At 39.8% G+C, this 21,838-nt stretch overlaps 1 protein-coding gene across 2 annotated transcripts in view; it reads left to right on the forward strand.

Moving 5' to 3' along the window:
- PACRG (parkin coregulated) overlaps positions 1-21,838 on the forward strand; it is a 529,211-nt gene that overhangs the window by 267,855 nt on the left and 239,518 nt on the right. The gene's annotated exons all lie outside the window — the stretch shown is intronic.

Raw genomic sequence — 21,838 nt, forward strand, 5'->3', positions numbered from 1 at the left:
GTGGCATTAGAATTCCCTGTTTTGGGGCAGTGCTTCCATCACTGCTTAAATCAAGTCAGCTTAAAAACTTGCTCTCGTGTCTTTCTCTAAGAGGTCCGTGACTGACCACTCCCAATTTCCACCAAGACATAGAAAGTGAAGCCAAACAAGAGGGCAGTGCGGCCTGCTGTGGACGCAGTGTGGACGGAAAAACCACTCTCCAAAAGAAAGTGTTAATCACTCTGTTGCATCTGACTCTTTGCAGCCCCATGGACTGTAACCTGCCAGGCTCCTCTGTCCATGGGATTCTTCAGGCAAGAATACTGGAGTGGGTTGCCATTCCCTTCTCCAGGGGATCTTCCCAGTCCAGGGATTGAATCCAGTCTCCCACATCGCAGGCAGATTCTTTACTGTCTGAGCCAACTTTATTAAAAACCAATTTTCGTTTCCACCCATGCATCAGCTGAGTGAAGGGGCTGATCTTTAAAGGCCTTCTGGAAGGATATATAATCCTGAGTTATATTGAAACCTTTTCCAGAAGTGATTTATTCTTTCCAACAAGTCATGATTTTTAAATATGTTAAATCCTAGTTGAAATGCTTCATCTTCTAAAAATGATGTACCAGTTTCATTGATAAACACAAAAGGCCCAGAACATTCTACCCAGGAACTATCTTGAAAGTACATTATCCTTTTCTCCTGCACCCATCAGAACGGCTGCAATTTACAAAATCTGTTCTTTTCTTGACAATAAACTGTTCATGTTGGGATCTCTGCCTCCTCAGCAGTCTCCTCCTCGTAGCCCTGATGAAAACGCTGAAGGGCAGAAAGAGAGTTTTTAAGTAATACTTTGATTATACCATTTACAAATAAAACATCCCAAAATAGCATATTGTAGGCCAAGGTGAAAGGATTTTCAATCTTGTTTGATCTAAGTGTTTTGAAAATACTTAAGTGAGTTAAGAGAGAAGCGGTGTGTTCTAAGTACATGGCCACACCCTAGAGGTCATTTACTGATGAGTGAAAACGTGAAGAACGCAGTAAACGCGACCTGTCAGGGAACAGTCACTTTCAGCGGTAGAGAATCCACCTGCCAACACACTCGAGACTCAGGTTCCATCCCTGGGTCGGGAAGATCCCCTCGAGGTGGAAATGGCAACTTGTTCCAGTATTCTTGCCTGGAGAATCCAATGGACAGAGGTGCCCAGCGGGCTCACAGTCCATGGGGTTTCAAGCAGTTAGACACAAGTTAGCCACTAAACAACAGCACGTAACTATTAATATGCATGGATTTGATCATTCAAGGTTCCAGAAGCAATGAAAATCTATCTCAGGAGATATCCTTGTTTGCCATCCTGGGCTTCTGCTATTACACACTGACCCTGAAATCTCACTCAGCTTGCTTCTTCTCAATTTGTCTGCTTCACTGAAAGGCAGACTTCTCTCAGCAAAGAACAGTGACTAACTATGCAAGGTCACGCACGGTTCCAGCACAGTGTGAAAAGCATTACGTACGTAAGCTATATGTTTCAGGTTGAACTCTGGAAGGAAGCTCGTTGAACCAGAGGAAGGCTGATGCACCTAACTGGCGTAACTTATCACGGCCGTATGTACCTTATTTTCAGACCACACTACTAGGAAGATTTTGACTCATTCCAGGGGCAAAAGTTAACCTTACCACCACCATCAGCTAGAAGTTCTTTAACAGCTTTTCTTGAATTCTAATTCAGAGATAATGAATATTTCTGAAGGCAAAGCAAAATATATAAACTCCCTGTGAAGCTGTAAATGGGATTACCTGCCTATGTATTTCTAGAAACTGGGGTTTATTTCAACTAAATAAAAGGTTGATAATACTGTAAAGAGAAATGGACACATTCAGTGTCTCTACCATTTCTAAAATAGAAAGGGATAAGAAGACATTTCACTGTCTTCTTTTCTCCTTGGCTCAAGACCCCATGTGGGTCAAGTAATAACGGGAACAGTGGACATTCCCTTAATACCTTGCTCCCTTTATGATGCTTTATGGCATCACTATGGGTGTTCCCCTTCCCCTTCCCATTGTCTCTTTTCTACCTTCTTGAGTTATTCTGGGTCAAAAAGTACAAAAAAAATCCCCAGTATAGACTATTCGGTGTTGGCAATGGAGCATTGATTGCTGAAAGCAACATCAAAACGTCATAGGCAAGGATAAAGTGGGAGGGACTCTCTGAGCAATCCAGACTGTGCACTGTAGACTTCCGTACACTCCACCCAGTGAAGAGAACATAAATCCATCCGAATCCAGCAGAGCAATCCCAGGAAGAAGTCACTGGAAACTTTGCCTTGCGAATGCGGAAGGGGATTCCCCTAGCAGCGGGGGACCAGGAAGCTCCAAGACCAACCTGCAGACTCGGGGTTGAGAACGAACTCTCTTCAACCAAAGCAAGAACAGTAACAATAACCCAGCCGCACGGGGGCCATTCAAAACAAGTTGCTACACACGGGGAAGAAAACATGAATTATCACAGGAAAAAAAAACAATACCTCAACAGCATTTTGTCTAGGATCCAGAAGAAACTCGTACAAATATGTTTGACATCCTCAGGATTCAGGAAGATAAGGGAGAAATTCACAAGAGGAGGCCAGACTTACATGAAAATAAGCCAATGCTGAGTGAGAAAAGGAAAACTGAAAACGTTACAGCGGAATCAGCATTCCCCACAGGGGCACGGAAAATCATCACCGCGCAACATGCAGCGGTACGCGCAGACCACCGCCTTGAGAACCACCCTTAGCAAAGACGAGGGTGACGAGCAACGCGAGGGAAGAGTGTAAAGTGGAGAACAGCGGACCCCAGCAGGAGCTCAGAGTTACAGGGCGTCCCCAGGGGCTCGCCAAAACAACAGGAAAAGGGATGGTAGTGACGGGGGAGGAAAGACGCTTTCAGAGATAAAAAGTGGCCCGTGTTTTGCAGGTAGGAAAGGTTCATTACAAAGAAAAACATCCGGAGAGGGGGGGAAATGGTACACACAAAGAAATATCAATAGCACAGGCTAGCTAAACGATTTTTGTAAGAGTACATTCCAGAGAGCAATGAGAAGTGGAGGAGAAATAACTTATGTGCATTTACTCATCTGAGTAAAAAGGCATGATGTAATAAACTGAATGAAAACTGGTTTAAAAAAAAGGAGAAGAAGAAGACTGAGGGACTCCATGAACATAATGCCCACCTGTCCTTCATACAGAAGGTAACCGTGGATGTGCTGTAACTCTGAGAGTAAAGCCAAGTTAAGAATCCAGAAATGAGGATGTCACAGTTTGGAAAGCAGGTTGCATTAAGAGGCACTAAATGTAGAGTTAGGTTTAAATAGTTGATGGAAAAGAGTTTCAAAACTGCATGAAATGTCAAATAATTATTTTGTATCTAATGTGGCAACAACAACAACAAAATCCAGAGAATCTGGGTATAAACCTTCAGAGTCAATGGAGAAGATAAAAGTATTTAAAGAGCCTGTTTTAAAAGAAGGAAATTGAGTAGGTGGCAAGGAAGTGCTAAGAGCCAAAAGCTCAAAATAAGGTTAAAATGTGAAAGCAAATACATCAGCCATGAAAATTAAATTTCAAATTGGTCTGTGAAAAACAAAATCTGAATATAAGCTCTCTTTACATATGAAAGCAAATAACACTTAAATATTTAAATTAAAAGCTATGTTGGGGGAAAAAGAAGGCAGGAGTAGTTATTTTAATTTTTTTTAGAAAAGTAGAATTTAATGAAAAGTTTCATCTGTGTAAAGAGGATGAATTTACATTGATAAAAATATTCACAATAAAGATGCTGTTGTCATGACCCTCTGGGCTGTGTAATGACATCGTGTTCTGGAAGAACAGTCAGCTGCTAGACTGATATTTTGTGCTTCCGGAAAAAGAGCAAACCTCTTGATTGAGAAACAGTAAGAGTCCATCCTCCATGGCCTGACCTTGGGCCCTAAAATCTATGTACAATCTCTACCAAACCAAGGGGACTGCCTATCTTCTAAAGCACCACTTCCTGGCTTTACTGCTCATATGAATTGTTTTCAGTCCCCAGGATAATGAAGGTTCCATAATCAGTAGATGTGAAGCGGACCTGAGATACTACATTTCTAACAAGCCCCCAGTTGAGGCTGTTGCTGTGGGGTCAAGGCAAGGCTGTGGGGTCAGGGTTATGCTGGAACTCCTCAGACCCTGCTGCAAGACTCTGGGCTTGAGAGCAAGTCGGGGAATGAGCTGATAGAAGACAGGTGCATAATCACTTTCTTATATGTAATAAATCTGGAAAACTGCTTCATTCATGATGTGACTAATTAAATAAACATAAAATTTGATTTTTAGACCCTAAAAGTATCTATCAATAGATTAAAATAGGTGGTATATCAGATGAAGTGCTGTGCTGTGCTTAGTCGCTCAGTCATGTCCGACTCTTTGAGACCCCATGGACGGTAGCCTGCCAGGCTCCTCTGTCCATGGGATTCTCCAGGCAAGAATACTTCAGTGGGTTGCCATGCCCTCCTCCAGGCGATATTCCCAGCCCAAGGATTGAACCCAGGTCTCCTGCATTGCAGGCAGATTCTTTACCATCTGAGCCACCAGGGAAGCCCATCAGATGAAGTACTAAGGAAAAAAAAAAAGAAACACTTGTCAATAAGGTAACAACTGTTTAAAAAAAGCCAAAGGACCATGCAAAAAATAAATAAATAAATAAAATAAGATGACAAAAGGAAAATCAAATAATCCATGATGATCACAAATACACAAGAGAAATAATCACTTATCACAATAAAAGAGCTTTGGTTTGAAAACTTGGAGAGAGAGTTCCCACTGTCTGATTGTTCCAACAATATGGTTCTTGTGGGGGCTATCACACATGGAATAATGGTAAGACTTTGCCTTTCTTACCCAAACTTGCCTTCTTTCTTCCTCTAGCCTTTCAATATCGTTTTATACAAGTTTTGTATAAATCAGTAATCAATTGTTTTAGTCTTGTGATAGCATAGTTGCTTTTGAACTGTGGTTCTGGAGAAGACTCTTGAGAGCGCTTTGGGACTGCAAGGAGGTCAAACGAGTCAATCCCAAAGGAAATCAACCCTGAATATTTGTTGGAAGGACTGAGGCTGAAGCTGAAGCTTCAAAATTTTGGCCACCTGATGCTAAGAGCCGACTCACTGGAAAAGATACTGATGTTGGGAAAGATTGAAGGCAGGAGGAGAAGGAGGTGGCAGAGGATGAAATGGTTAGATAGCATGACTGACTCAACGGAGATGAATTGGAGCAAACTCTGGGAGACGGTGAAGGACAGGGGAGCCTGGCATGCTCCAGTCATCGGGTCACAAAGAGTTGGACACGACCGAGTGACTGAACAGCAAACAACAGTCCACTGCAAATTGCACAATTACTATGACTCCATTTTCTCTTTCGGCAGCTTATTTTCCTTAGCATTGATCATTGCCTCTCATTTTGTTTGCTTGTTTTGCGTATACCCAGGGATCAAACCCTAGTCACTTGCATCTCCTGCACTGGACTGTGTATTCTTCACCTGTGTACCACCTGAGAAGCCCATATACTTGATATATATATATATTTTTTTTTTCCCAAATACCTCAGGATCTAGAAAATGAACGTTCTCTTCCCTGTGTTCAGAGCATCAGACAACTCATCGATTCCCTTTCTGTCCCAGGAGTTACCTCCTGTCCCCCTCGTGCCCTCCCACTTTCTGCCTCTTCTCCTTATTCCTCTTTCCTGTTTGACCTCTTTTTTCCTTAGCTCTTTGCCCTATTTTCTTCCTCGTGTTTTAAAGTGCACATCTTCCAGAAGTTTCCTGTGAGTACGTGAAATGTGTATATTTTCAGCCCTTGCTTATCGGAAAAGTCTACCATCACACTTACTAGTTTGGCCACACTGAAATCATTTTCATCCAGAATTTTGAGGCCATGTCTCTGCTGCCTCCTGGGTCCTCACACTGCTTTGAAAGTCTTGATTGCCACCTGTTTCCAGCCACTTGTCTGTGGCTCGTTCCGCACAGTCTCCGAGAGCTTCCTGGCTGTCCTCTTCATCTCTGGTAATGCGAAACTTCACGCTGATAGGCTTTGATGTGGCTGTGTTTTCATTCATTGTCCTGGGAAATTTCGGTTTAGAGACATATGTCTTCCAGCCCTAGAAACTTTTCATGTATTATTCCTTTAATGACGCTCTCCCTCTACGCTCTCTTACTTCTCTGCTGTAATTCTTGCTACAATGCATTACACCCTGTGGGCTGATTCTCTCATTTTGTTAGCCTTTTGCTCACATTTTCCAACTCTGTCTTAGTTCTACTTCCCGGGGAATTTCCTTGACTGTATCTCCCAGAACTATGATTGAATAATGTGTTAATTATCTAATTTTACCTTATTCTCATTTTTTTTAAATAGTATTTTGTTCCCTTCTTTTATCAGTACATTATGCCCACTCTTTTATTTCTCCATGAATATTTACTACAGATTTGTAGGATTTGGGTGTCTGTGTATTTTTTTTCCTTCCTAACTCATTATATCCTTTTCCCCCTCATTCAGTTACCAATTATCTTCCTTTTTGCTAGCTTTTATGACTTTCCCACTCCTGGATATAGATCAACAGGATGGTGTACTAGTTGTGACTAGCTTCTGTGTAATCAGACTGCCCAGCTTATAAACCTGCCACATATTGCCACATGACCTGAGGCGAGTTGCTTTCCTCCATGTAACACTGTTGCCTCATCTATAAAATGGGGATAACGGTATTCATTTATATTTTCTCTCTAATTTACTGTCAGCCAGTGGTTTCTGTATTTTATGTTTTATGTTATTTTTTAAAGTCTCACCTTATTTCTATTTAACTTCCCAACGCAGTGGATCTTCCAAACCCAGGGATTGAACCCAGGTCTGCCGTATTGCAGGCTGGATTCTTTACCAGCTGAGCCACCAGGGAAGCCCTATTTAAGTTTAGGTTTATACATTTTAAATTTTGTATTGAATTATAGCTGATTCACAATTTTATCTTGGTTTCAGATATACAGCATAGTGATTCAATATTTTTACAGGTTATACTCCTCTTCAAGTTGTTACAAAATATTAGCTTTATTCCCTATGCTGTACAGCACATCCTTGTAGCTTATTTATTTTATACATGTACTCTGTCTCTCTGAATACAACACACCTGTCTTACCCCTCCGCCTCCCTTCTCCCCACTATTAACCACTGGTTTGTTCTCTTTATCTGTGAGTTTGTTTCCACTCTGTTATGTTCACGCTTCTGTTTTATTTTTAGATTCCATGGACAACTGATAACATACAGTACATGTCTATCTCTGACCTGTTTATTTAAGCATAATATCCTCTAGGTCCATTCATGTTTTGGCAAATGTCAGAATTGTATTAGTTTTATGGCTGAATAATATTCGATCATGTATGTATACACCACATCTTCAATGCACTTGGTTTTTCTGGATAGGATTCAAACCATATTATTCAGTCTAGCTACTATAAACCTCACTTCACAGGTGACAAAACTGAGGCATGTGAAATTGAAGAAAAATGTCCATGTCATACAGTTGCAAAATGGTAGACCTGAGGAGTTGAATCCCATCTGGATCTCCTGAGCGTCTTCTCTTCTTCACAAAGCTCAGTGCCGCATCCACCACAACTGACATTTTTTGGACACGTAGAGAATAGTTATAAAAACTAGCCATATCCTATGCCATTAAACAAATCTCAAGAAATAGCAAAGCATGGAAAGCATACGAAGGATGTTATATAACCAAAATGCAATTTATGGTAGAGATCCTTTTTTTTAAAGCAATGACTAAAACATTCCCATATATTTTGAAATTGACATGTACTTTTACATACCCAGTGAGTCAGATAAGAAATTCTAATGAAATTATTAAGTATTCTAACTGCATAATGATGAAAATATCACATAAATTACATATTAAAAACATACAAAAATATTACATTAAAATATTACAAAAATATATTAAAATATTTAACACATATGAGATAGTAAAATAGGATTAGAAAGAAATATGTAGCTTTAAACATGTTATAAAAAAAGAAAAACAAGGAAAATAGTAAATTAAGTATCCCTCTCAATAAATGACAGGGAGAACAGTAAAAGAAATTCAAAGGAAGAATAAATTATTAGTATAAAAGCACAGTAAAATAAAAATAGGATACAGTCATGTAAGTGAGAGCATTAAAACTAAACATTGATTGGTTTCTTGACATGATTTATACAATTGATAAACACTTGTAAAAGTTAATAAATAAAAAAGTGAAAAAAAAAGGCAAAAATAGCCAATGTCAGAAATGAAAAAGGGAATGTTATTTAGGTCCTACAGACATTGATAGGATATCTTGATAGTAGATTATAAACAACTTTATCCCTAAAACTTTGAAATTTCAATTAAATGGTTAAGTTTTTGGAATATGTAACTTACCAAAACTGACACTAGAAAAATAAAAAATAAGTTAAAGTACATAGGGTAGTATATCAAGTGAAGAAATTAAATTTGTAATTAAAATTCCTCATACAAAGATAATAAAAGGCTTGGTTAGTTGTGCCAAAGACTTAATGAAAAAATAGTTTAAATCTTCCTCAAATTTTCCCAGATGATGAAAATAGAGAATTTAAATTCTATATCCTTTTATGATGCAACATAACTTTCTACCGACAAGGACATTACAAGAAATTACAAGAAGGAATCTTCCATGACAATCTCATTCATAAATATTAATGAAAATTTTCTCAACAAAATTACTAGCAAACTGAATCGATTGATATATAAAAATGATTAGTATCTCATGGCAAACTTGGTTTTATTTCAGAAAGATAAGATTGGCTTAACATTGGTAGAATCAGTTAATGGCATTTATATTTGTGTATTAAAGGGTAAAAATCAAGCATCTCAAATGATGGTAAAAAGCACTTGATAAAATTCAACACCCATTTCTATTTTTAAAACAAACTAAGAATAGAAGGTGATCCAACCAGTCCATCCTAAAGGAGACCAGTCCTGGGTGTTCATTGGAAGGACTGATGCTGAGGCTGAAACTCCAATACTTTGGCCACCTCATGCGAAGAGTTGACTCATTGGAAAAGACTCTGATGCTGGGAGGGATTGGGGGCAGGAGGAGAGGGGGACGACAGAGGATGAGATGGCTGGATGGCATCACTGACTCGATGGACGTGAGTCTGGGTGAACTCCGGGAGTTGGTGATGGACAGGGAGGCCTGGCGTGCTGCGATTCATGGGGTCGCAAAGAGTCAGACACGACTGAGCGACTGAACTGAACTGAAGAACAGAAGGGAATTCTGTTAATATGATAGAGGGAATCTTTAATTTTTTTTTTCAATCAGAGCAGGCTAGGTTATGTGGAAATAACAACCAGTCTCCAAAATCAAAAGCTTAGAACAGTAAGTGACTTAAAGTTCTGTTTCTCACATCTGCGGCCCGCCTACTGCAGGCTGGTGGTGATGGAGGTGTTCTCTTCACTATAGTTGCTTAGAGGCCAGAATGTTGTAATTCTACCATGGACATTATGACTAGTAAATTACGGAGACTCTGGACTCTGTTTCCTTTAAAGAGTGTCAGTTCTAATTCTCACGGACAGTTAACCTGCTAAACACAGACTCTAAACTTCGTCTCCCCTGTGGTGAACAGCCGGCTAAGTTCTCTCGTCTTCAGTTCTTTTATCTTCCAACTTCTGCTCAGTTTCCATGCCTACTGGGATCTCTCTCAGGTGTGTTATCCTTAGAGATCAGCTCAGGCAGAATTTCCATGCAGATTTCTTTGTTTACTTCATCTGTAGGTCTCTATCTTCCAGAATTCCCTCCCCTAATTTTTTTTTTTCATGCTCTGCCAGCCCAAAATTCTGTTTTCTGAAACCTCAATTAAGTGTACCTTCTGTTTCCTTCCGCCTCAGGACACACACCTTAGTTTTTAGAGAGAAAAAACCTTTCAGCTCACCAGTCTTACCTGGCACACTTTCATCTTGCAGGGACGGACTCCCATCCGGCTTCTGCCTACTTGCCATTCTTTGGCATGACAGTCAAGGGTTCCTGTTAGGTATCTGGCTGTGTATTATGGTCTTGACTTAGTTTCTTTCTGTTTCCCTTCATGCACCCCATTCTCTAGCCAAACTGATTGTGCTATAGAACTTGTCTTGTGCTTTTCTAATTGTGTGTCTTTGCTCACTTTGGAAGTACACCCATTCTCACACACTAACAAATGCCTAAAGTGTGAGTGTTAGTCACTCGGTTGTGTCCAAGTCTTTGCGATCCCATGGACTGTAGCCTCCAGGCAAGAATACTGAGGTGGGTAACCATTCCCTTCTCCAGGAGATCCTCCCGGTCTGACCCAGGAGAACCTGGGTCTTCTGCATTGCAGGTGGATTCTTTATTTGAGACACCAGCGAAGCCCTAAAGCAACCTTCAAAACCCACTTCCAATAGGAATTGTCTTGAGACCTTCTTTTGATTCTTCTCTCTCTCCCTACCCTCAACTCTAGTCTTCTCCACACCCTCCCCTCCTGTTCCTACAGAGCTTTGTATCTTTCTCTCTGTGTCATTTAGGGTATAACATTAGAAAGTAATATATACCCACTCAGATGGTAAAAACCTGCTTGCCAATGCAGGAGACATAGGAGACATGGGTTCGATCCCTGATTTGGGAAGATCCCCTGGAGAAGGAAATGGCAACCCACTGCAGAATTCTTGCCTGGAGAATTCCATGGACAGATGAGCCTGGAAGGCTCCAGTTCATGGGGTGGCAAGGAGTCGGACACAACTGACCAACTAACACTTTGACTTTCACGTCGTCAAATGCACTGTCTAGTACACAGTAGATGCATCAAAATATCAATATTTTCAAAATTAATCAGGTACATACCTGCTGTTCATACTGAAATTTGTATAGGTGTCATAGTCAAAAACATGAAGTGACCATTTAGGCTTGCCATTGTCCTGCATATTATATAAAAACCACCTCATAAGAATCCTTAATATGAAACAACAAGTGAAGCGTATAATGATACAGTGCTTTCCACTTCTTAGAGGAATTATTTAAGTAGTGAGGGTAATTGTTTATTTATCCACATTGTTTTATGTGATGCCTTCCATTTGTGAGCACTAACATACATTTGCGAGATGGTGCGCTAGGAGGCAAGGTGACCTGGCTGCTAAAGAATTACAGAAATATCAGCGATCTACAAACAGACAGGACACTAAACAGTGGCCTCATTAGGAGAGCTCTAATGAGTTGAGGTCACCCAGCTATAAAGGACAAACATGCCCAGACACAGCTGAAGCAATTTAAACAATAACATTTTCAAAAGCAAAATTGGCCTTTTTAAAGAATGCTCATTGGGAAAAAATATACCAAGGAAAGATAAAATATGAGATCACAATACAAAAGTTATTTTGAGAATTCTATTTAATCAGAAAGCAAGTCCAATGGAAATGCACTATTTTTATGATCTAATAATTTTACTTATATCTCTTGAAATTTTATGGGTGAATTATTTTTAAAATGATAAAATGTAATTTTTTAATTTAAGAAGAAAATACTTTGTTCTAAATAATTTGTTCTAAAAAAATGAAAAAAGGGTGTATTACATACGATTGTTTTGGTTACAAGACACAAAAAAGAAAATGAATTCAAATTATCATAAAGAATCAGGTTTGCTTAATAAATTCACAAAGCTGAACTATCCTTTGGCCACCTGATGCAAAGAACTGACTCATTTGAGAAGACCCTGATGCTGGGAAAGATTGAGGGCAGGAGGAGAAGGGGACGGCAGAGGATGAGATGGTTGGATGGCATCACCGACTCAATGGACATGAGTTTGGGCACACTCCGGGAGCTGGTGGACAGGGAGGCCTGGCGTGCTGCAGTCCATGGGGTTGCAGAGTCAGACACGACTGAGCGACTGAACTGACTGGACAATCCTGGGTCTCACCTCAGGGCTGGTTTAATGTGGTGGCTTGCCAGGGTCACTCTTGCTCTTTTTCATCCATGGTCATCTTAAAGCTGGCTCATTTTTGGCCTCAGGATGCTCTGAGTAGATCCTGAGACTACACGCTTACTTATTTATACCAGTGGGAAAGAACAAGTGTCACTGTCCCTTAATTTCCAGAAAGAATAAAAGTCAAAGATGCACCGTGACTGCACCAGCTCAGGGCACATGCCCAGCTTAGAACTGTGGTCAAGGGGAGTGGACACACGGACTCGACTAACTGACTCAGTTACATGTGCCATGTAACCTATGCACAGTACAGCTTAGTGGAAGTGAAAAGGTTAGCTTCTCAGAAGACCATGAGTTCTATGGCAGAAACATCTCTTGCACCCCAAGTATCTGCTGCCGCTGCTGCTAAGTCGCTTCAGTCATGTCCGACTCTGTGCGACCCCATAGACGGCAGCCCACCAGGCTCCCTTGTCCCTGGGATTCTCCAGCACTGGAGTGGGTTGCCATTTCCTTCTCCAATGCATGAAAGTGAAAAGTGAAAGGGAAGTCGCTCAGTCGTGTCCGACTGAGCAAACTGATGCTCCCAAATGGGAATTCCTGGCTATTGAGGGCCGTGGAATCTGGAATCCCCCATTTTCTGAGGGAGCTTCAGTAGGTGGTACTAAAGACCATGTTCTTCTGTGGTCTCTGGAGATTGGCGTGGCGCTGGAGAATGTGGACCTGGCTTCTGGGTTCTAGTGCTGGCTCCACCGTTTTGTACAGACTGGTCCATCTGGTTCAGGAGATTAGTTTTCATCTCCAGGACAAGGGAACTGATGCAGCCCCCTAAATAGTTGTTGTGGTCACTAGTGGAAGTTGCATAGAAAGGCCCAGGTAACGTGATAAGCAGGCTCTTCCTGAGTGACGTGTCGTGTTGAGCATGCGTCGTCATGGCCAGGTGGGGCTGTGAAGTCCAGCTACCTGGAGGATGGTACTCACTGCCCTTCCTCTCTGTCCGTTTCTCTCACACTTAGTCTGTCAGTTGGCTCACTGCCTTTAATTCTCCATTAAAGGGCATCATGATGTAAAACCCGGTGTCCCTCTGTGTGAAGTCCTACAACGTAAATAATGTGGGAGTGGATGCAAGGTGATTGTAGTCTCAGGCAGAGGTTAGATATTCTCAGAAGCATTTAAATAGTTACCTGCTCACTTGCCAGAAGAAAAATTCCTTCCAGACCCATGAGGGCGAATAAAAACCAGGTCTATCCCTACATGAATAGAGAAGAAGACTCAGAATGACCCAAAATAAAAATGATGAGAATGGAGATTATAGCTATCCATGCCAGAAGGTCACAATAGAATGAAGGAAAGAGCTAAAAATAGCCTCACTTCATTTCAAACTGCATCTACTGCATGTGGCAGTCCCTTCCCATTCTCGAACACACACACACTGTCGCTCCTCCTGCGCAGGGGAGAGCAAGGACTCTGAAGCCAGACTCCCCGGTCAGCACTCTGATTCTGCCACATACATACCAGCTGTCAGACAAGTTCACCACTTGGAGGCTGAATTTATAAAACTGATTAGTTTAGTGATTGAGAAAGTACATTTTAAGCTCTTAGCAGAGGCTGTCGTATGTGATAAACATTAGGGTTGTCCTTATCATCACCATCAGCATCATTCTCTACTGGACTGTGGCGACAGATTTTGGGTACACAGGATAAAACCTCACATCGTTATCTTCATCTTTCCACAGGAGAGCTGAGCTTTAGTCAGGGAACCGCACTACTGCAGAGTGTTGCTTGTTTTTTATGTTTTTGTATTTTATTTTTTCAAAAAATGCCAGGAAACCCACCTGCATCAGGATGATTTGTTCACCAAGAACACACACTTAAGCTCAGGTCCCAGCAGGTGTCTAGTCTGATTGCTCAAAGTCTGTGCTAGAGCCTGTGTTTGCTGAGCAGCTCTGAACATCTCTCCTGAGCAGGCTCCAAGTCTGGGGCTGTTATCCATCAGGATTTGGTGGGATGCTAAGAAGTGGAGTCTAACCACAATAAGCACAGGCTTTGGGCTCATGCAAACCAGACCCCAGCTGGCCATTACCTAGCTATGTGGTTTTGATAAATTAATTATTTCACCTTTCCCAGGGGTTTGGGAAAAAAGGCTTCCCAAGCATTTGGTAAGGATTCACAGATCATACAGGTTGGAGGTTTAGCACAGTGCCAAATCAAGTTGGTAATAATAGTAAAGTATTATTTTTACCTCCTTGGTGTTCCTCCATGGCATGTCTCTACAGACTTCCTAACTCTGGGTCATCAAAAAATTAATAATTTGGATTTTGTAACTTTCATCCAAGTTACAATCAAAATGTTGGATGGAAATTGGACTTGATCAAGTATTCCAGTAGAGACAATGCAGGTTGATACTAAACCATCAGAGCATGTTGCTTAAATTCAGTTATTCACAACATAAGGAAAAAAGAAAGTGCTTAATTCTTCGACCATTTCTGTATCTTGCCTTCAAGAGAATTCTTGCCAGATGCCCTGCAATATAGTCTTCTATAATCTCTTTTGTGAATGAACTTGTTAGAACACATGAGATAAGCTTGGCCTGACATTCCAGAGAGCTCACACTGGCTCCTAGTAACCACGCTGTATTCCTGGAAGCTCTCAGATCACTTGCTTAAATAGTAATAATTAGTCCTAGAATTGTACCAGATATTGATGTCAAGCTTAAAGTGAAGTCACTCAGTCGTGTCCGACTCTTTGCGACCCCATGGACTGTAGCCTACCAGGCTCCTCTATCCATCAGATTCTCCAGGCAAGAGTACTGGAGTACTGGCTGCCATTTCCTTCTCCAGGGGATCTTCCTAACCCAGGGATCAAACGTGGGTCTCTTGCATTGCAGACAGACACTTTACCGTCTGAGCCACCAGGGAAGCATTTCTTCTTTGAGGAGGACAAGGCAGCTCCTTTGTGGAAAGTAGTGTATTTCCTTATCTTCTGTTTTGTAGCACAGCTTGCAACTTTCTCGTTTTGTGAATAGCCCGAGTGCACTCTACCTGTCTTCACAGACTGCTACTTCTGTTATCTTAAAGCTAGTTCAGACTTAGACACCTTTTCTCAACCAAAGGAAGAAACATAACCCTAATTCTTAGCAGCAATGCCTGCTTGTCACAGCAGACTGTCACTTGGTTTTACTCTAAGAATGGTCCCAGGACCGGCCAACTCCTTCATCTGGTTGTCATTCCACCTGTCACCCATTCCTTCAAGCTGCACTGAGTCGGCAGTATGGGACAGGGGAGCAGGCCACTCCAAAGAAACAGATCCTCCTCTGCTTTTTAACAAAGGACAGTGCTGATAAGTTTATCTCAAATACTGTTAGAGACTTCAGACAAATACTGTGTGAGAGCAAACAGGCCCAGGCTTGCTTGCAGGAGGATTAGAGAACAGTCTTGAATGACATTGTTCTTCAGGTTCCTCTGGGTCTAGAAAGCTGTGAGTACTAAATAGGTCATGCTACTGACTGTAATGTGGAGACCACCTTGGTAACTGGTGGTCTCATTTATTTCAGCAAATTATATCAATTGTGTATCTATCTTTAAAACTAAGTGTTTAGTGGAAAGAAAGGCCAAACACTGTCACCAAATACTGAGTTGTATTCTATGGTCCTGAAAAGTGAAAAAAATCAAACTGTCACTCAGTCGTGTCTGACTTTAGGTGACCCCTCCAGGCTCCTCTGTCCATAGAATTCTCTAGGCAAGAATTACTGGAGTGGGTAGCCATTCCCTTCTCCAGGGGATCTTCTCAACCTAGGGATTGAACCTGGGTCTCTTACATTGCAGGTGGACTCTTTACCATCTGAGCCACCAGGAAAGAATATAATCTTATCTATCAAACAAGGGGAAAAGTTACCCATTTGTAATAACAAAGCTTTGATGGAAAATCTGAATTTTGCATAAAATAATCCTTTCTATATGAGATTAGAGAAAAAAAATGATGCTTTTCTTATAACACTTATTGGAAAACAATGAATTTCAGAAAAATGGTAATGCTTTTAATAGACTTACTCCATAAAATAGCTAAGCTAATTCTCTGATGCTTTAATTGAGAACTCAGGCCACATGATATTTGCTTGGATAGCAGATGAGTTCTGTTTTGGAAAGAGAGTAATTTCTTTAATTTTAAAACCTAAATTTGGTTTGAAAGCATATTTTGAATTCATTATATTCTGAAAATTAAAAATGGATATGTTTACTGCTCCTTGACTAGCAAAATTTATATTCGTTTCAGTTTAATTCAACTAATATGATATTGGTCCCAGCAATGTAATTATTAATTAAATATTTCAAAATTAGGAAAAATAATACATAAAATACTTTAGGATATCTATAATAGAAAAATCATAAAGACAGAAAGTAGATGAGAGCTTACCAGAGGCTCAAGGAGAAGTGAGTGGAGAGGGATTTTTTTTTTTTTTTAAGAGGTATAGAGTTTCTGTTTCAGGTGATTAAAAATTTGGAAATAGTGGTGATAATTGTACAATATTGTGAAGATAACTAATGCCACTGAATTGTATACTTAAAAATAGTTAAATAACACTTTATATTATATATATATATATTCTACACAGTAAAATTAAAATACATTAAGATATCAAAATAAGAATGATTCAAACACTAGTAAACCTAACAAAGAGCTTCCCTTGTGGCTCAGCTGGTAAAGAATCCGCCTGCAATGCAGGAGACTCTGGTTCAATTCCTGGGTCGGGAAGATCCCCTGGAGAAGGGAAAGGCTACCTACTCCAGTATTCTGGCCTGGAGAATTCTATGGACTGTACAGTTCATGGGATCATAAAGAGTCAGACACGACTGAGCGACTTTCACTTTTACTTTCAAACCGAACAAAAGTACACGGAATCTACATGAAAAGTATTCTAAAGCTTTTCTGAGGAGATTAAGGAAAGAAAAATAGGAACAGGTGAAGAAACACATGTTCCCGAATGGAAAGATGGCCATTTCTGGCTACGTGTTCTCTACATTTGTTGGAAATTTTTATCAAAGTGCCAAACATACTTTTTAACCATATCAAATTATTCTAAATTTCATCTCAAAATGTAGATGCCAACAAAAACCTACTGTATAGCATAGGGAACTCAACTCAACGTTATGTGCCAGCCTGGATCTGGAGAGGGTTTTGGAGGAGAATGGATACATGTACAAGTATGGCTAAGTCCCTTCATTCAGTTCACCTGAAGCTACCACAACATTGTTAATCGGCTATACCTCAATACAAAATATTTTTGGCATTAAAAAAAACCCACAATTTTTAAAAAAGAACAATCAAGAAAATATTGAGAAAGAACAAGGAGACAGGGCTAGAGTTCTGCTACATTAAAACATAAATTATGATCATGAAGAATAATATTTTAGGTAAGTATGCAAATTATGTTAATTTAAAAAAAAAAGTAGTGTAAAAAAGAGTATTTTTAAATGCAATAAAGTCCAGTGTCTACATATGCCCATAGACAAGATAGGTCTCTATTGTCTGTATCTGAGCTTATAAATCCCCATATTTTACTGTGTTTACATTCTATTTTCAAAATAAGACCATGGTGAAAATACACTTTATAACCTTTTTACTCAACTGTATCTTATAAACATTTTCTCATTTTTCAAATATTTTCTATTACAGATGACTTTACTCAACTGTATCTTATAAACAGTTTCCTATTTTTCAAATATTTTCTATTACAGATGACTTTAATAAGTTTATAATGTTCCATTTTACAGATATACTAGAATTTGCTTAGATCAGTATTTTGAAAACATTTAGTTTGCCTCTCATAATAATTAATAGTATCGATAACATGCTTTCCTATAACTCTTTCTGCACAGTTTCATCCTTCCTTCAATTAAATGCCCAGAAGTGAAAGTGCCGGGTCGAGTGCCCATGCATGTTGCTATAGCAAGTTTGTAATGGTTTACAATATGGTGTTAGGAGAGGCCTCTTTTCCCAGGCCTACTTCCACACTGAGTATTAAATTTCCAAAGCCTTTTTGTTAATATGATACTCAAAATTATAGAGAAGTGTTTCCGTTCATTTGATTATCAATGAAGTTGAAAGTTTTATAATAATAATTGTTCTCTTGTGTTTATTAATTTGTATATTATCTATTCATATTATTTGCCCATTTTTTAAATTAACAAGTTCAATCTTTTCTTGGTTTGTGATAGCTATTTGTATATCAAGGATAGTAACATTTATCCCATATGTCAAAAAGATTTTTTAGAATTTGTTGTCTGCTTTTGCATTTTGTGTGGTGTATCCAATTTTAAAAGAAATAGAAATATTTCTATCTGATCTGCAGTAGTGAATCATATCTAATAGTAGAAAATGTTCTCACCTTGCAAAAAAGTCATAGCAATAATGGGTTTTATGCTTGAGAAAATCATACATGTAACTTATAACCATCTAAGATGAATACGTTTTACCACTTTGACTTTAAATTATTTTTCCCTTATTCTTCAACAATTTCTATATATCTGGAAGCTCTGTCTTGTTGATTATACTTGAAAGCAGTAAACGGTACAATAGAAATCCAATTTTCTGAATATAAAGGTTCTCCTGGTTGATCTATAATGTCAGTCGATTTCTCATGCTAGACCCTTTTCAAAACCTTAAATCTCGAGTTCAAAGTCCTCGCTTACATCTTGACAATTGCTTTCAGACCCATCAACACAAAAATAAACACATTTCTTCTCTTTCAAGCTACAGAATCATAGTCTCTTTATATCTGTTAACATACTTTTTCAAAAGAAAAGACCTTTGTTTCCAAAGAAACCTTTTTTTTTAATTTAATTCTATTGGGACAGTAAGAACAAAAAGACTTCCAATTTAATGGTATTTCTTAATTTCATGAGAATGAGGAAGAGAAATAGAGGAACTGACATGGGAATGGACAATATTAAAAAAAAAGAAAATCTCTTGGGTGGAGTTAAGGGGCTTTATAGTGCATTCGAGTGGGTTCAGTTTCTCAGTCATTTCCGAATCTTTGTGACCCCGTGGACTGTAGCCCGCCAGGCTCCTCTGTCCATGGGATTCTCCAGGCAAAAACACTGGAGTGGGTTGCTGTGCCCTCCGCCAAGGGATCTTCCTGACCCACGGGTCAAACCCATGTCTGTGACGTCTCCTGCATTGGCAGGCAGATTCTTTACCACTGGAAGCTTCGTACCCTGGCTCTATTTCACAGCTCCTGCAGAAGTTTTAGAGCCATTACCTGGTCATTTAGGATGACTCACTGTTCCATTTTAGATGCCATTAAGAGTAACATTTCAGGCATTTTATTGTGAGTCATTATCAATTCATTGACAGTTATCACAATCATGTTAATTCAGTTGGGGTTGCAATGAGATAAAATATCTTTTCCTAATAGCTATTGTTACATATCCATGGTCAGAGAGATTACTAATTTATCCCCAAGTGATCAATTAGTTATATATATAGAGATAAACTTATATGTAATAAATGTAATTAAATATTTAGCTGAATGTGTCCATGAGTCCTTTTTAAGGAGCAGAGTGGGATAGAGGGATGAATAGAGAGAAAAGGCAGAAACCTGGGATTTTAGGCATCTGATTCGATTTGATTAGTAAGACAAGATGAGACCTAGGAATCTTGTAACTTGGGGAAAGTACTACAGCCTCACTCCTTTTGTGTACAGCTACATATACTCACATACTTCTTCCCACCATCCCTTGATGATCCCAAGAAAAACATATACACAATGATAAAAACCATTTGGAAGACTATTTCTTTGCTATCTTGGGCTTTGTTCCCACATTGCTAACTAGAACTTTATCCCTATGGGCTGGAGTCGACCTTATGAAAGAAGTCCTTTATCCAAAAGGAGGGAATCTACATGCCTTTCCCTCTCCTTCACGGAAGTACATCTACTCATCCCTTAGGTCTTCACCTGTGTCCAGGAGCCTTCCCTACTGTCTAGACTGAGCTGAAAGCCCATTTTGATTTGCTGTTTCAATACCATATCCTTCTTATGAAATCTCAGTATACTTGCAGGATTTGTCCAGCATCTCCTTACTTACTGTATTACCAGCTCAAACGGGCTGAGTACTCTGCCTTGATCACTTCTGTATCTCTAATTCCAAAAATAATGACTGGTACATAATGCATTCTCAATAAATATTTCATGAGTGAGGATTAAGTAAACTAATATATATAAAGTACACTCAGTTTAATTACTGGTATATAGAGGTATCCAATACCTGTTAATTACTAGTATATGAACAGAGATCTGTACCGTACTGAACCCTAGACATGTTGAACTTCATTAGGAAACTTTCTGAAGCAATGTCCACTGCCCATAATATTCAGAATGATGTTTCTGAGGGCTCCCAGTTCTCTTCTGTAAAATGAAGCTGAGTTAGTCGGTAGGGATCGATGACCTCTGGCTTCCTAAATAGACAAAGCAACTTTTCACTTGGATAAGACAGAAAAAAAGGATCCCACTACTACGGGACACTCTTCCTGACCTCCCTCTCCAACTTCCCGTGGTTCTCTGAGGTGCCACTCTTGAGTGTCTCATTATTACAGCTTTTAGGCTAAATTATAGCATTCTATTTTTGGTTGTTTTTCAAAAGATATGGTATGGTCTGCAGTGTGTCTAAGTGCTGTAATGATGAGCCATCATGCAACCAAATTCCATAGTTATATTTAACTTGGTTCTCTGAGTTAAAAGTCAAGCCATCCCTATTCATTGCATTCGTGTTTACTTTCAAACCAAACAAGAATGTAGTCTGAACTGGATCACGGGTTGTGAGGCTGCCCTGTGGTGGTTTCAGACCTCAACCCCCATTTTGTTGTTAGAGGGGATGAGGCTGACCACAGTTTATTCTAAAAAACTTCCTAGTGATTTCATAGGGAATAACTGTGAAACCAGTATAAGTGATACCTTATATTCTTGGATTTTTAATAGAGAATTTAATTTGGTTCCAACTTACCCTAAGAGGCACCTTTGTGCCTAACCAGTTTATACCAGTACTTTATTATTATTTTTTAGGATATGGTGTGGGGGAGACTCTGAAGTCTTTGAACAGGTGGCAAGATCATCGATTATGCACTGAGAAGGTTAATTCAGCAGCAGTGTGAAAAGACAGGTTGAGGGAGTGGAGAAAGACAGAAAGAAGGCAGGGAGGTTAGGAGGGCATGGCGGTGCTCCAGTGGAGGAGTTCCCAGGGCCAGAACCAGAAGAGGTGGTGAGGATGGAGCCCCAGGACCGGATGAGTGAAGGGGAGGGTGGGAGGAGGACACAGATTCAAGAGCCACCTCAAAAAGAAAGTAATAATAAGATGACTTCGTAACACGAAGGATGCAAAGGATGAGAAAGAGATCTTGGCCCTGAGCAGCTAGGAACCTGGCTGTATCAACATGGGGTAAATAAGAAAAAGATAAAAGTTTGAGGGGGGGAAGCTTATCTTTGGAACAAACTGGATCTGAGGGGCTAGCAAGACACAGGCTCCTGGAAATGTGAGCTGAAGTTCGGGAATGAGGTGAGGACTGCCTCACAGGAGCCTTGACCATGGTGGTGTTCTTTTGGATAGCCTAGTTCCTTTTATCCCTCCATAAACGATACATACTTTTTAAGGTCATAGTCAATCTTCTCTTTAGAAAGTAGAATATTGCAAATAAGAGCCTCTAACTTTGTGCTGAAGTAGTCTCAGGCATGACCGTTTTATCATTCACCATCTTTGACCTTCTATAATTCGTGCTAAGTCACTTCAGACGGACTCATTGCAACCCTATGGCCTATAGTCCACCAGGCTCCTCCGTCTGTGGGATTCTTCAGGCAAAAATACTGGAGTGAGTTTCCA

Source organism: Bos indicus, chromosome 9 (assembly GCF_029378745.1).
Source record: "Bos indicus isolate NIAB-ARS_2022 breed Sahiwal x Tharparkar chromosome 9, NIAB-ARS_B.indTharparkar_mat_pri_1.0, whole genome shotgun sequence".
Lineage (NCBI taxonomy): Eukaryota > Metazoa > Chordata > Mammalia > Artiodactyla > Bovidae > Bos > Bos indicus.